This window comes from Trachemys scripta, chromosome 21 (assembly GCF_013100865.1).
Source record: "Trachemys scripta elegans isolate TJP31775 chromosome 21, CAS_Tse_1.0, whole genome shotgun sequence".
Classification (NCBI taxonomy): Eukaryota; Metazoa; Chordata; order Testudines; family Emydidae; genus Trachemys; species Trachemys scripta.
Genome location: NC_048318.1, coordinates 15,701,461 through 15,718,678, shown reverse-complemented (window position 1 = coordinate 15,718,678; position 17,218 = coordinate 15,701,461). Strand labels below are relative to the sequence as shown.

The following is a 17,218-nucleotide window of genomic DNA, read 5'->3' as shown; positions in this document are numbered from 1 at the left end:
GTAGATATTTCATGCAAAAATAAAATCCAAAACAAAAGACTTCACTGCAAGTGCTTCTTCCCCCTGGAGAGAGGATGAGAAAACAAATGTCTGACAGATGTTAGTCACATTGCTTAATGCATCGCTGGAAGGTCTCAGATATGACAGTGATGGGCACAGTATAGGAACATGGATAGAACAGAAGTCAGTGACTAGCACCCTGATGGCACTCAGTCAATAAGGATAATTAATAAATCACCCTGGAAAATGAGGAAGTTCTCACTATCAGATAAAAAAACAGGGGAAGTTTCTGTCAGCTCTGTTACAATAGTTATCCCCTGACAGGAACAGGGTGTAGTGCATGGGATGTTCATGAGAAGTGACAGGGCTTTGGCTCTTAGCTCGACAAAGCAGAAGTAATGTACCTACGTTGGCCATTTGATGGAATTTTTTGGCAACTGCTTAGGTAATTTTGCTGCCCCAGCTGCGCCCCAAGGCAGGAGATTCACACAAGCAGCTCCCTGTAGAGGGGCGCTGGAACACTGACTGCCTTTCAACAGCTCAGAATTAATTCATCTGGAAACCAACCAGTTCAAGCCCATGGAACACTCCTGAGTGCGGGGACCGACAGCTCAGGTGCTGATAATGTGTGAGAGCCTTTCTGGGCTTGTCCTGACCAAACGCTTTTCCGATCTAGTGGCTGCTCTGGGGCCTGTGTGAAGAGACTAATTTTCTACTGGACAGGTGTCATCGGGAAAAACCACACTCGTGATTGGCACTAATTGTCCCCCGGTTTGGAGTCTCAACTGAGGGTTCGTGGATGGATTAGACCATGGAGACGGAGGACTAATTCTGATCTCTCTGGTGTAAATCCATTGACTTCAGTGGAATTACTCCTGATCTACACCAGTGTAAATGAAATAAGCCCTGAATTCCCCTTCCCCACCAGAAGGGGAGTCTCTCCCGGTCGGGACATTGATGGGATGGTGAAGAGACACTGACACGGCTGCAGCTCAGGCTGAAACAGATCTGGGGAGAAGCAGAAGACTCACTACACAAGAGATTTCCAAGAGAGAAGTGAAGGTGCGAAGAGAGTGGAGGAACCAAGCGGGAATGATGCACTTTTAGTCAAAAATCATTATTTTTTTGCACATGAAGTCGAAGTGGCAGGAGCCAGAGACGCAGAGAGAAATGTGAGAAAGAATGTTTAATATGGGAATTTCAATCTTCACCCCAAAGGAGTCTCCCCCATAAACAGTCGAGCTTCCTAAGCAATACCATGTGATTAAACCAAAATAAAGCATCAAAGACCTGGAGGAAGAAGGGAGGAAAGAAGAACTTTTCCTCACGTGAGCTTGTTCCACACCTGCTATTTGTACCAAGCTTATTTAATACTAAAACAGGTCCCTGGTGATGAAGCTACCCAAAGCAGTGCAAAAGAGAGATAAATTTTACCCTCTGAGTATGTAAATATGTAGATGACAATGATTTATATGGTGATTTGGTTGCATCTCATTTGTTAGTAACTTATGTGTGTCTATTTAAATCAAGCTGTTAAAATCAGCGTGTGTATAGATAATTTTTCACAAAGTACCTTGAAGATTACAAATCATAAGAAGACTATGTAAGGGCTAACAGTTATTTTATTACCAGGAAACTACGTGACCCATTATTATTGCACAGGGAACTTTCAAACTCTTATACGTGTGAATAACTTTAATCCTGTGGATAATACCATTGAAATGAATAGGGTCGTTTGCATGAGTAAAATTACTCACATGCACGCGTCTGTGCAGGAATGGAGCCTTAGTCAGTTTCCTTTCCTTGCTGTTCGTGTGGAGCTTTCACACAGTCACAAGAGATGTATTTTTTTTTAAATAGGGAAATGTGTCTGTAAACCCCACAGAAATGATGCAAGGGGACTCCAGAGTAGGTATACGTGAACTGCTTTTTACCTCATTGTTTGAAGCTGACAAGTTTGATGTTTAATGTTTTCAAATTTACACAAATAAAAGTACTATCTGAGGAGACAATCCTACAATGTATGCAGGCACAAAACTCTCACTGATGTTGGTTGGACTTACAGGCTACAAAACTGGGCCCTCAGCGAAAAGATAATGTATAGCTTTGGTGTTTTTATCTGCCTTTTGCCAAGATGCATGACAAATTTGTACTAAATCAGAACCTCAAAATAGTCCAATACATAAAAACAGGAACTCTATTGCATAACACAGGAAAAACTAGACAAAATTCACCATACAACAGAATTGCTTCGGAAGCAAGAACAAACATTATTTAAAAATGTATAAAAACAGATGGAATATTTTTAAATGTTCTAAGAAAAAAAGCCAATTAAGAATGAATAATATAGAAAAAGGAGAGAAACTAGGACAGTTCATAATTATTTTTTGCAGATTAGGGGGATAAAAGTAAAAATAAACTAAAAAAACAAAATGAAAACGCACCAAGACTGTATATTCCAACAGTAACTGCATGTGAGGTTTGTGCTGTTCTATGTTAGCATCTGCTGGTGCTGCAATGAATTGCAGTCCTCAAGTGTAGATAAACATTTCTTTCCATGCTCCTAATCCAAGTCCATTGAGATCAATGGTGCTCTCTCTGTGGTGCACTGGCATGGGTCAGCTTGCCAGATCCAGGCCCAAGACTGACCACTCTTTGTGGCCCCAGTCCTGCCATTGAGTCCATGTGGGGGCTGTCCGGGGGCTGTTCACTTTCAGTCATTTGCAGGGTTGAAGCCTAAGGAGGGAGTTGTCTCTTTACTACAAAGGTCAGTTTCATTCCTCATAAACACACTCACACGGACAATGAGGAGTCCGGTGGAACCTTAAAGGCTAACGGATTTATTTGGGCATAAGCTTTTGTGGGTAAAAACCCCACTTCTTCTTTCATCCGTAAAAAAACCCACTTCTTCAGATAAACCCACTTCCTCTTTCGTGGGTAAAAAAACTCGCTTCTTCAGATGCGTCTGAAGAAGTGAGGTTTTTTACCCACGAAAGCTTATGCCCAAATAAATCCGTTAGTCTGTATTCACAAAAATAATGAGGAGTCCGATGGCACCTTAAAAACTAACACGGCTACCCCTCTGATACTTTGTTTGCTTATGTTACTCCATCAACTTTCAATTAACTTAATCTGGCTATGCAGAGGTCCCTTTTATGAAAGACAGGAATTCTGCTTGCTTGGGCTGGTTTTCCCAGAATCCCCCTTTCTGGTAGCTGCATCTTAGCCATTGCTACAACCAGGTAATGCACAAACTGCAAGAGGTTTAGTTCACAAATGTTTCTGGGACTGGTGAGCAAGAAGAATTCAGAATACATTGAAATTCCATTGAGAAATAAACTTTAAAAAGTTGGGGCTGAATCTACAAAAGTGTTTTTAGTTTTTGTTTTGTTTTTTTGCTAAGTTACTATTTGAAATCTTTACCTATGAAATTAACCTTTCTTTGAGAGACTCAGTGATAAGGAAATGAATTAAATCTTATACCTCAAAGGGACTGAAGAAACATGTAAATCTTCTACTGACCTTGATTTTGTTTCATCTGGAAATAACAGCATACAGCCAAGGTTTTCAAAAGTGACTGGGGATTTCAGATGCCTCAATTTTCAGGAGCTCAACTTGAGACATTTTCAGGGGACGGATGTTCAATACCTTTTGAAAATCAGGCCCTTTTAGGGTTCTCATAGATTCATGAGGCCAGAAGGGACCATTATGATCATCTAGTCCGACCTCCTATATAATCCGGGCCAGAGAACCTCACCCAGTGATTTCTGCATCAAGCCCAGAACTGCTCTCAGATCTTTTAGAAAGGCGTCCAGTCTTGATTTAAAGACTTCAAGTCTTCTCTAATGAAGAATCCACCACATCCCCAGCTTAATTATTCCAATGGCCTGAATTTGTCCCACTTCAGATTCCAGCCAATGGGTCTCAAGTTGGGAACCCCAAACTGCTAATCACTTTTCAAGATTTTGGCAAGCATTTATCTAGCACCTTTATAATTATGTTTATGCCACACTGTGCAGCCTTAGTCACCGGCCAGCATATGCTGTTCTGCCCAACGGTGGCAGGAGGTGAAATGTTAAGCCAAAAATATCAGGGCAAGTCAGTGCCCTTAAAAAAAATTCACCCCAAGAACAAGGTGAACATGTGCTTCGCTCAGTTCATCTTTGGCCAATAGAGTTAGGGTGCTGGGGAAAAGGCAGGAGAGCAGCATTCTGGAACACTGTATGAACCCCAACACAAGAGAAGGGAAGAAAGGGGAAAGAAGTTGGTGACTCCCTAGGAATAATTATGGAAGGAAGGGCATGCGCTCTGGAACCTAGTTCCCTACAGCTTGTTGAGTTCTAGGATGTCAAGGCAGAGGACCTCATCATATGACGAAAAACTTAGCAACAGAGTTCCCCAAGGAGTTTGGGCAAGAGAGAGCCATTACTGAGTCTCACTTTGCGCCTGCCCTGTAAAACCCTCTCCTGCAATTTGTTAGGTTGGGTCAGGAGATTCCTATTTGGAGGTGCTAACTTGGTTCAGCATGAGCTGTATAGCAGAGCTCACCCTTCCTCCTTGCAATTACCAACACCCCTAAATCACGTCCCTTCCCCTCTCGTCGTGACTCCAATCCAAACCCTCTCCCTCCTGTAGAATCCTTCTGCTCCCCCAGGTACTCCCTTCCAGCTCTGGAACATTACATGCCGTCTTCCCCACTCCTACAGCAATAACCTCCTCACTCTATCCTAGGCACTCAGGTACCAAGGCACAGTTATGAAAACCTAGTTATGCTAATCATACCCTACATATATGTAGTTTTGTCATTTTGAGTGAGAGAAGGAGCCATGTGTCATTAGAATGGTAAATATCCTAACAAGTTGCAATACAAACGATACATAATGATCAGTTTACTGTCTACTGAACTGCTGCCACATCTGGGATGAAAGACAGCAGCTTGTTAAAAGCGAGTAGAAACCATATACAGAATGTTAGGGTAGGAGTGGAAGAATACCCTAGTCTACTGAAACACCAGGGAGTTACATTACAGAATATAATGACCAGTTTGCAAACTGGAATTTGAAACAGACACTGGGATTAACGTGTCTGGTTTTGATGAAAAATGAAAAAAGTGCTCCGAAATTACTTAGGCTTTTCTATCAGCACAAAGGGTAAAATTTTCATAAGCACCTATCTTCACAACCTTAGTTTTACATGCCGTGTGAATTCCTCATAGAACAGTGCCCCTGAACAACCCTGTGTTATTGAGTCAGGACTAGCACAGAAGTAAGAACACCCTCAACGCTGCCCACTGTAGCACCAGGGTGTTCCATGGTGTTTCACCCATGTCTAAGGTGAGATATCCCACAGTCAAAGTACTATGTGTCAGAAGCTCACAAGAACCAGTCAGGGTTTAGTTTTGATTGCCCCTCATGTTATTCTGCAGGATATTTGCACACCATGAAAACATTTTTAGCACTTCAAAATATTTACACTGGCTTAATCATTTTAATGATGTGCTGTGATCACAACAATCCCTATGCAGGTCATTTCTCCGAGAGATAAGTGAGCTTGAAGGCTTTATGTGCCTTCATCTTCAGTACATGATAAATAACTTGCATTGTGGTCAATTATCTCACAGTGGAACCTCAGTGGTGAGAACCTATGGCTTAATTAATTCCAGTGATTCCTTTTGGTGATGTTGATTTAAAACCATTACTATTTTTCAGGAAAGAATAAATAGGTGCATGGCTCATAAAAGCAATGAGGACTCCATCGCATTTATTCTTTTTTTTTTAGCAAGGTGAACGGATCACACAGTTTAGAAGCGCCTAAACAGGGAGAACATATCTGATATGAAGGGGGTCTTTAAGCTAGAAGACAATGGTGTAGCAAGATCCTGGAACTGGAAGATTAAATTAGAAAAAATCAAATTGGAAAAGATAAAAGTGAGAGTAATTAAACCCAGAAACAACTTATCCAGGGAAGTAGTAAAGTCACCATCATTTGGAGTCTTTAAATAGATACCGCACATCTTCCTAAGAGAGATGTTCTAGTTCAAGCACAAGTTATTGGGCTCAGCAGTATTTACTGCTGGAGCAGAAGGAGAAATTCCCTCCACTGCAGGAATCACTCAATGAAGGACTCTGGCCTGGGCTATCCAGGAGGTCAGACTAGATAATCAGCATGGCACCTTCTGGCCTTTAGACCTCCAAATATAATTTCTCGTTCTAATTATTTTTCTTGTTGCACACCTGAGCTTACCAACTTTAGAGGTCAACATGCAACATAAGAACATAAGAATGGCTCTACTGGGTCAGACCAAAGGTCCATCTAGCCCAGTATCCTGTCTTCCCACAGTGGCCAATGCCAGGTGCCCCAGAGGGAATGAACAGAACAGATAATCATCAAGTGATCCATTCCCTGTCGCCCATTCCCAGCTTCTGGCAAACAGAGGCTAGGGACACCATTCCTGCCCATCCTGGCTAATAGCCATGGATGGACCTATCCTCCATGAATTTATCTAGTTCTTTTTTGAACCCTGTTATGATCTTGGCCTTCACAACATCCTCTGGCAAGGAGTTCCACAGGTTGACTGTGCATTGTGTAAAGAAATACTTCCTTTTATTTGTTTTAAACCTGCTGCCTATTAATTTAATTTGGTGACCCCCTAGTTCTTGTGTTATGAGAAGTACCAATGTCACAGAGAAGCTTGGCAATAAATCTTGCTGCCATTGAAGTTAATAGAGGTTTTTGGCATCAAGTCCAATGGGAATCTGAGCTGGCCATGGAAGTATTGTGCATTGCAGTCCGCAATCTGACCGATGGAAACAGAACAGGAACTAAAGGATGTCCTCAAGAAAATGGATGGGCTAATATCTCATATCTCTTTCCCTGACGTGCTAAACAGAGCATGGCTGTTGTATTAAACCACATCACCACCTACTGCGTTGGAAACCTCTTAACTATTGACTTAATCTGTACGATTGCTTAGGCAAAAGGAAGGAATATGGAGCAGATTTGTTGAGAGCAAGAATATATTTCTTTAAACTCCAGGCTGGAATGTCTGAACACATTGACGATTGTAACAATTGGTTAATTTCACTTGAATTTGGGAGGGCAGAGTTGCAGTTTCCCTCTTGCTCATCCACCCCCAGTAAAGGACAATTTCTGTCCTGCAGAGAGCATGGAAGAAAGGGTATGAAAAACATACCTTTCGTGGTCCTGATTGCCAGTGGAATATTGGCTGTTCACACTGAATGTGGTCTTAATCTAACTACAAAGGCTGAATTATGTCAATGGCTAGACCAAAGAGATCCAGAGGTATTCTACTGTATTAAACCTCTCAATGTGCCTTGTAAGGCTTTTACCTACCTGAAGACAGCAAAAAGCCAGATTCATATCTCAGCGTCTAACAGGTATTTATATTAGAAAATAATTCACTGCATTTTCAAAGGCTTGGCGAGGGTTTAGGAGTTGGTGAGATCAGTGCAGCTAATCCTTTGAAACCCTTTGCAAATGGAGGCCGTAGGTAATGTCTGAGTGGGGCTAGGAGATCCTGTTTTAGATTCTGTGGGAATGAGGCTTTTAACAGTGCAGGAGATACTGATGGGGGAAACCTCAAAGGGTTTTGAGAGCCAGTTCAGATATTGAAAACTTATTCAAAGTTTGAAAACATTTTGTTCTGGAAATCCTGCTGAAGAGCTCCTGTGGTCAGGCTATTTGCATTCTCTTCTGGTTCCTGAGATCACACAATGTCCCTTCATCAAGGCTGAGAAACTATTTGTGAACCTTAAAGCCAGTAACTGGGCCACAGTGAGTACAATGTTCAAAAGAGCCCTCAGCTGATTTAGGAGCCTAAATCCCATTTTCAACAGTGCCTTGGGGCCAGATTTAAAGGCACTTGGGCATCTAAATCTAAATTTATCAAATTAGGATTAATACCTTTTGGATATATTGTAGTCAAAATGTGTGTGGGGTTGGGGCATTGTATGTACCTTCTCCAGCAGGGACGGGGGATGCTAATAAACCATTATCAGCCTCTGAGGCCACTTCCTGGAGAGAGATGCATATATTAGTTCAACCTGGATTCTCCAGCAGATACTCTTGGATAAATAACCTGTGTTTAGACTGGCTCAGGGCCCTCTTCCTGATCCAGCAAATGGGCAAGACTGCTGATCCACGGAGGGTCCCAATCCTTAGGGCAGAATTGGAAGGCCTGGGCCCACTAAGGCCTCAGACTTGTTCTGAGCAGAAGCTGTGATGAACTTGTTACCACAAAGAAACCCCTAGGGTGGAGGGGGCTGTTGAAGGATTTATCCTGCCAGAACCCATGTCTGAGCTGGGCTGAACTCTGGTAGGAGTATTAGCGTGCATGTAGGTTCTCTTAGTGTTTTCTCTATTCTGAAGGTGAAAAGCATTATAAAGTAGGCTTGCTTAGAAAGAGCTGTGTGGTAACTTATATCTGCAGCAATCCCTCGGTGCTCAGTCTCTGAAGAGAAAGCAAGCAGGCCTGTTTAGGCAGACTGTCTTTGTAGGGAAATACATAGTGAAGGCAGGGACCTTTACAGCCTGGGAATCGTCTGCTCAGAAGGGAGAGAGACACAGGTCAGCCCCAGAAAGGCAACATCTGTGGGTGCCCTGAACTACAGAGGGGAATGTCAAGTGCAGGTGCCCCATGCAGCAACTGAATGGCTGGTTCAGAGCTCCTCTCTGTTTAATGGGCACCAGACTGGCTCATCCAGACAATCCTTCTGCTGCGGTTTGATGTCTACAGAACCGTCACATCTACTGTCCCCTCAGATTCTGCCCCTACTCATAAGAACCCTCCCCCATTTTCATCCGGCCACCCCATAGTGTTAGGCCGGGTTACTTTTGCACTCAGCTCTTCCTCACCGGAGCTGTGATAGTTTCTCTAGTACATGTGTATCTATGCCACTCCTCAGTCTACACTGCTCCCCTGCAGGTGCTGGGTTGTTTCCTCCTAGCACCCACATGGAGGAGCTGTCTTGCATCCCTACTCCCACTGCTACTCTACCTCACTGCACAGCAGCCTCTCAGATACCTGCTCTCTGCTAGCTTTTCAACCCAATCACAGCCACGCTGAGGGGCACCTGTTCCCATGCCCAGCCCAGCAGTAGCCTTGGTCCTAAGGAAGGAAGCAGTCTCACTGGATTGCTGGCTGTGCTCCCAAGGAGGTAGGTTTTCCCCCTTAGGAGCAGCTTCTTCAGGGTCTGCTCAGCTCACTGAGTTGTGGGGGAGTCATACCTTCCCCTGCACTCTCCTAAACTTTTAAGAGCTGGGGAAAGGGTTCCTGTAGCTCACCAGACTCACAATACCTGCAAAGGTATAGTATTTCAATCAGCCCTCAGACAACCTGGAATAAGTAACCCACGCCTTCTCTCCCTGATCTAATCGGAACTGGCTAACATGGCCAGAACTATATAGCCCAGCCCAGCCCTGCCCTGCCCGCTTCTGATAGACCCACTGCTTTGGGAGGGGAATTAGTCTATAAATAGACTGCCTTCCACACACACAGTTTTTGTTTGTTTGTTTGTGGGTAAAATGAACACAGCTCTTGCAATAGAAAAATTGCACCAGTTAAAGAAAGGGAGCCAGGCAAGAAAGAACAGCTTGAGATAAGGGCTGTTAAATGCTAGGATAAAGAAGTCTGCAGTCTCTCTCTCTCTCTCTTTAACCAGCCTAACAAGTTAGGGTGTGTGGTAGGGGGGAAAAATGAAAGCATTCTAGCTTGCTCCTTCAGATAAAAGGCATTTCAGGTCCTGCTTCCTCCTGCAAGGTGCCTCATGGGTGTAGACCAACTTTCAGGATTAGAACTTGTGCATCTAGAAACTGCAGGGAAACACAGGGGTTCCAAATCACCACATTTACTTAATACATGCAAGCTACTGAGGCCTAGCCACATAAACACACTGGTGCTTTGCCTGGTTTCTAAAACCTAGAACACGGGGAGTGGCACTAGAGGGCTGCCAAACTATTTAAAGGAATATTATCCAACTCTTCTATGGCCTAGGACTATTGTGAGGCTCTTGAGAGATTTAACACAAGATCCTCCCTCCCTCCCTCCCTCCAGCCATGATTGTTCCCCAAATATACAGAGAACAGACACGAATACAGAACTAGGAGGGGAGTTTCTCAGGAGTCCTGCTGCTTTCAATGGCCAAAAAAGGAAAATCGCCTGAGAAACACATGAAGGAACATGGAGTAAAAAGCCAGATATTAGATTGTTTCTAAAGGAACTATTGCAGTAGCTCTAGCTCTACCATATTGCCTGTAGTTAAACTGCCTAATGATGCCAGTGAGGTGTGGCTTGTTGGAGAGTCATTTAAAATCTCCTGCTCAATTCTTACCGAAATCAAACAAGGAAGAATAAAAAGTAAAGCCGGCTAATCTATGCACCCTTGTTTTGAACCGGCCCTCTTGCCATGGCACTCCCTGATCCATGGCTTGTCCTCGTTTAGACCATAAGCGCTTTGAGGCAGACATTGTCTTATATGTTTGTACGGTAGCCAGAAAAATGGGGGCCTGCTCCAAATTGGGGCCTCTGGATGCTACCATATTGCCCATAAAAGCTTTGCCTGGCCCTTTACAGAGAAGTGCAAAAGATGAGCTCCTGTGCTGAGGAATTTACTATGCTAAGGGGTGAGTGAAATGCGTTGACCCCAGATTTCCCTTCATGCCGGGTTAAAGGAAGCAAAAATGCATTCTGGCTGATTCTGATCTGTTCAGCCTGGGGGAACTCCACTGGAACCAACAAGATGACACTGGAGTAAATGTAGATTGGATGAGAGCAGCTTTTGGTCCATTAAGATGGATTCAGTTATATCCCCTCCAGGATAGTGGGCAATGGAACCATTTACTCCGATTCTCTGGTAGGAGAAGCCGGGCTCTTTGTCAAAGCTCATTATGTGACTAGGAGGCTCATTAAAATGAAGGACTGCGTGATGGCACTGCCTAGGGCTATGTATCAGGTAAGCAGCTGATGTGAAAGCCACCTTACTTAGCCAGAGCACCTCAATCCTGACCTGAGCTTTCTAATTCCAGGCCTGGGTCCTTCCTAAGGTAGCTCTGAAAGTGCGTCTCAGTCTCATCCCTTGTTCTTCCAGGCCTTAGTTCCCACAAAGTAGCTCCAATATAGGTTGCTCCTGAATCATATCCCTGTTATTCCAGTAAACCTGCGTATCAGTGGATCTTCTTACACAGAGACCAGATTTCAGTGATGCTTAGACCCCCACTAATCCTGCAAAGCTGACCAATTAGGAGAATTTGTGCTTGACTTTTTCCCACTCTTTGCAGCAGAAATCAGTCTCATGGGAGATTTCCTTTCCAGATTTGCCTCTTCGGCGCAGGAAGCAGCTACAGAAGACTGCCTTGAACACTGCACACACCACTTCCTCTTCATGTGTGGCAGATTTAGAGGAAGAACTGAAGGGCTAGAGACTTACCACTGTTTCCCAACTCTTCAGATAGTTTTGGAAGCTGTATTGCCTGCAAAGGGTGGCTGATTTGGACCATAAGGTTTGTCTTATGGATTGAAAAGACATGACTTGTGGCGGACAGATTTTGTTGGGTTAGGGAACTCAGAAGAGTCATTCCAGCTACCTTCAGAAACGAAATGCTTCATGACAGCCACTTAGCATGGGCTATATTGAACAAAACTACTTAGACCCCAAATTCTGGTCTGATGTAGATTTCCTAGTAGCAGCACCGGCTGTCCAGTCAGTGTCTGTATAAATGTTAATGGGAATTGTGCATGCAGAGGACTAATCCCAGACGTCTCATTAAAATGAAGACTATCACCCAGATAGAAATAATCTGACTTTTGCTTCCTGTACTTAGCAAATCACAGTTATATATATGCATGAGGACAGTGATATGTGAAAAGCCATTTTTAGATTAATTCATGTAAGTCAATACATGATCCCATAAAAGTCCAGTATGTAAAACGTTTGCTGCTTACGCAGTATTAGCATATAAGTGACAGGTTTTTGTTCTGCATGGGAAGTTCAGGTTGACAATCTTTCCCTGTTCTTGTAATTCCAGGAGTCTCAAGTCAGCACCTCGTGTTACAATAGTGCATGTTGCAACACTCTAAAGTGCTGATTTCCTCTGAAAAATGACAGGATGGGGCTCCACATATATTTTCTTTCAGTGATTTTCACATAATATTTACTCTGTTCACACGTCAAAAAAAAAAAAAAATTTTTTCTGACCAGCTCTCAGGGCTGAGCCTGGGATTTGCAAAGCTACCTTGCTCATCACCAGTGATAGATTCTTCAATTAGAACTGAGCGGACAGCTCTGATGATGGGAAAGGTGGTGCAGAGCTTGATAATGCTAGTAAAAGCTTGTTTTTGTCAGTAACATAAGAGATGCATGGCACAGTTGTGCTGAAAAAGGCACAACCATTTTTAGAACGTCACTTTTCTGACCCAAGCCAACAGTGTTCTAGCACAAAGATCAGGTCTGCTGCTGGTGTAAATATGTGTCGCTTCACTGAGGCCAATCTAGAAGTGGAGGATTATTATAATTATTATTCGGGTTGAGGTAGCACCTAGGAGCCCTGGTCACAGAGCAGGACCCATTGTTCTAGGAGTGACAGACTGGCCATATGCTGCAATGTCCAGGACAAACGTTACGGAATTAAGCTAAACGTTGTTGAATTAAGTTAAACCTAGTGAACTAGGTATAATAACTTTGGGTCCATTGTATTAAAAATACAATTGTTTGAGCTGTTGTAGGATTGTATGTAACTTGACTAATGTAAACATTAGGAACCGCAAAGGACTTTTTGGGGAAATGCATATAAAGTAGATTCCCTAGGAAATGTCTGGAGGTGAGGGGAATGCAAACGACCCACTTCAAATCCATCCGTTTTGAAGCTATGCCCTGGGGAGGAAAACCAATTGCATGCAATTGATCTGTTCTTGGAAGCCCCAGCTGAAAGACCCCAGAACCTTATGAAATGGAGGTTAAACCTGTGAGGCTGCTTGTTCAGAGCTGAAGCTGTGAGGACCTTGAACCCACAAGGAAGCCCCTTGAGTGGGGCTTAGAAGGCCTGCTCCTGCCAGAGCCCAGGTTAGAGTTGGGTGAGCTCTAATAAACTTATAAGCAAGCATGTACTGTGTTCCTTCTTTGTTTTTATGGTTTCTCTGCAGTGCTTTTACCTTAAGAATAAAATAGGCTTGCATGGGAAGTGCTGTGTGGTACCTTATAATATGGGTGATTACTCTGTTAGTCTCTGAAGGGAAGGGAAGAGAAGGGAAGTAGGCCTCCTTAAGCAGAGTCTGTTGCTGAGAATAATCCAGTGAAGGCAGGGAACTGTTCAGCCTGGATGCACCCTGATCAGAAAGGAGAGAAGTGGGTCTCCACGCAAGAGAAGCAACAGCAGGAAGCCTGAGAGTGGATGCTCTTGCTGTACCAAGTTGCCCTGAACTGTGACTCTAGGTGCTGTGCAAACATGCACACAAAGGCAGTTCCTGCCCCCAAAAGAGCTTACAATCTAAGAGACAATGGGTGGATAGAGACTGAATGGTGGGGAAGCCCAAGTAAACAGGTCATACATGGGGGGGCAGTGATCTCAGCACACCGGTAGCCTAGAGGTTGTTAAGTTTTTTGTAGGCATCGCAGCAAAAGAGAGTTTTAAGGAGGGATTTGAAGGCATGATGAGTACATTCTTCCTAGATGTTAATTTCAAAACACATGCTAGAATTTTAGTAGCATTCTGGTCTCTTTGACCTCTTCTTTCACCCACTGAAATTTGCGGGGGTCTTTCTAACTGGTATCGATGAGTTTTTTAAACTATTTGCCCTTACATGAAGTACTTGGAGGCTCCATTATTCCATTCTGCTGCTTTGTAGCTTGCCTTAAATGAAGGATGATCAATTGGTAGTAAATTCTAGATACAGTTCATGACATTTAATGACTAGGAGAATCAATGTTCAAAGTGGAAAGGGAAGCCAGAAGGGGCATCTCTTGCAGTGCTGCAGCACAATAGAATGCTAGATGGAAAAATAGGGAAGTACTGCCGTGCAGGTCTGAAACCGTGTCAGCTGGAGAGTCCAGCTGGTAGGCGCAGCTTCACAACCAGCCAAAGCTGAGACTGCTGCATTGGAGAGCGGGGGGAAGAAGTGGTAAAATGGGGCACAGGTGGGGCCACACTTCTCTAGACCCAGGTGCATGATAGATCACAGACACACAAATACCCTACAGGGACTGTCTGCGATTCTGTGTCTGTACAGCACAATGGGATCTTGTTCTTTGCTGGCTCTTAGACACTGCCGTAAAACATGATTATTAATAATAATAATAATAATTAATAATAGAATTCTACTCTTTACCCATCCAAGGTTTAAGGAAATTCTGTTTGAGGTCTGCACAGAGAGGCCAACCCCTCCAGGGCAAGGGTGAATTCCTCCCGGTAGGTGAAATTCTGGCCCCTTGGAATCAATGGGAGTTTTGTATTTAAGTATCAGGGTGTAGCTGTGTTAGTCTGTATCCACAAAAACAAGAAGTTGTCTGGTGGCATCTTAAAGACTAACAGATTTATTTGGGCATAATCTTTCGTAGGTAGAAAACCTCACTTCTTATGCATCTGAAGAAGTGAGGTTTTTTATCTACAAAAGATTATGCCCAAATAAAGTTGTGTTTAAGTGTTGCATACAAGCCTTAAGCTGGCCCTCTGCACAAGGGGTGAATTTCACCCACTGTGAATAGTTGAATCCATTCTTTAAAATGAGGGAAATGGTGACAAAATCAGTGGTTTAAAGTTCCACCCATTTCTCCTTTGTTAGCTCTCTGAAGGTCTTTGAGCACCACAGGAATGGATGGTTCAAAACCCATGTGGCAATAGATAAGGAGAGGAACATTCAAATTCAGTGAGAGATTCATGGGCACCCCTTTGTGTGTCTTTCTCATAAAAAGATGACTACATCACACATGAAATCAACAGGCTAGTGGGACAGAAAGACAGGGCCATAACACTGGGCCTGCACTTTAGCCCCTGCCGTATTGATGCTTTCATCAGGAGGGTGATCGATGTTCACAAAGCCATCCCACGCCTTTTACTTAGATGCCCAGACACAAAAGTAATCATCAAAGCAAAAAATACCAGGGAGATGCACATAGACATGGAGCAATTCAGTGACATTCATGAATATGTCCAATATATGGCAATGACGGACATTTTTCAGAGTCTTAAGGTGGGTATCATTGATGCCTGGTCTATGACTATAGCATATGCCACAAAATTCACCCACCCGATCATGTGTTTGGGAACCAAATCAGTGTGTGTTTAATGTACGTGTTAGCTGATATTTATCTAAAATGAAAAACAGGCTATAACTTGAGAACAAAGCACTTGATTAGAGCTGGTTGGGAGGACAAAGGGAAATTTCACCAATCCCCTCCAGCCCCCCCAAAATAATCTTTCCCCCCCCCAAAAGTTGATACTTTGAAAGTTAATCAAAAATATAGAAAAGTTTGAAATTTGTGTAAAAAAAACAAACAAACAAAAAACCCTACACAATTAAAAATCATCACGATTTCAAAAATCTTTGCTATCTTTCTAGCAATGACACGATAATTTACTCATTCCAAAAAGAATCAGATTAAAGATATCACTCTAGTACACTGGGTCCTGTCCCCGCCCCCCCAGCTTCTGTTAAGCAAATGTCTTCACCAGTTCTAAGATTCAGACTGGCCGGAAGAATTCGTGGTTGTTGTCTTCTCTTTCTAGCCTTTAGTGGCAGCCTTTGAAAGAGAGGAGATTGGTGAAAATGTGTAAGCAAGCATCCTCACAGCCTTTCTATAGTAGTGAATAAAGAGCCACAATGGATCCAACCCAGAACAAAGTAGGTTAATTCCCCTCTGTTGCTCTGAAAACCTGAAATATTGCCATTCTAAACGTATGTACCGTATTTATCCTCACCTCACCCAAGAGGAAAGGGAAGTGCTAGTGTCCTTGTTTACAGATGGGGAACTGAGGAACAGAGACGAAATGATTTGGCCAAGGTTGCATGGAAAATCTGTGGTGAACTCGAAGGTGGGTCTCCTGTATCCCAGACTGTAACGGCTGGTCATCCCCCCTTCCTCTGAGTTGTCTCAAATATTAGCAGCTAGTGGTATGCCACTAACAGCATCTGTTTGGTCTTTAGTGCTGTTTATGCTGCCAAATTGACTAACAAAGCTCTGGACTAGAAGTTCGAGTAGCAGCATGCTTTGCAGCCCTTAACGCTTGTCCTTATTTCACTTCTATTGTTTAATGCATTTGGAAAGGAAGAGAAACCGTTCCCTAATGGCCCAGGGATGCTGCACTCCAAACAAACTGATGTCATGTGGTAACGTGCAGCTTTGCTTCCATGGAATGTTTTACAGGAACAACTCTAAACACTGTACAGCAAATGCAATCAATGGATGAGTGAGCTGTCGGCTTACGGTGTCGGTGCATATTTGGGAGTGTATATTGCAGTGCCAGAGTACAGTCAGGGGAATCAAGGTGGAACATGACCCTCTCTCAAATTAACCATGTGATAGGACAGGCATCACGCAAGACTCTGCCAATCAACTGCTGCACTGTTGTCATGCTAAGAACCTAAAGACTTGTTCTGTATACAATGTCCCATCTCGATTCAAGCAGCCAGTCTACTTGCCACAAGGCAGTCTGCTGAACATTGAGCCAAACCTGAGAAAAGGGTGCGTGGGTCAGTTGGATGTCTCTGTGGGGCTGATTGATATGAGTACTAAGAGTTAATACAAATAATTTGATGGTGCAATTCCTTCAGAGGTTAGGTGTGACCATCCCTTTAACTCACTAAGCGGCTTGTCTTGTTAACGACAGACCTCCCAGGGACAGATCATAACATATGCTAAGGGTTACAATGCCACTTGCCCAGTCTGCATAAGGCAACTTTTAGTCATAGTCATCGATTAACATTACAACAGTTTTCCTGGAACAGTTTTTCTTCTTCTTTTCACAATTTAGTCTTTCCTTACTAAGTGCATAGCAACTTCCTAGAGCCAATGACTGTACGAACCCCCAAACGATCAAATTAAAGGTGGAAGATGCATTATTTTGATTCCTGAGGGTTTGAGTAAATTAAACAAATACTCAAATTAACCAGTGCTTAAATTATCAAATAAATATTACCATATGTTGCCCATATAGGGTTTTTATTTTGTTTTTTTGTAGTTATCCGTTAGAGTAGTGAACCTACTGCTTT

At 43.2% G+C, this 17,218-nt stretch overlaps 1 pseudogene; it reads left to right on the top strand.

Annotated features, from left to right (window-relative positions):
• Positions 1-6,892: 6,892 nt before the first annotated feature.
• LOC117868711 lies at positions 6,893-15,327 on the top strand (annotated as a pseudogene).
• Positions 15,328-17,218: the final 1,891 nt, after the last annotated feature.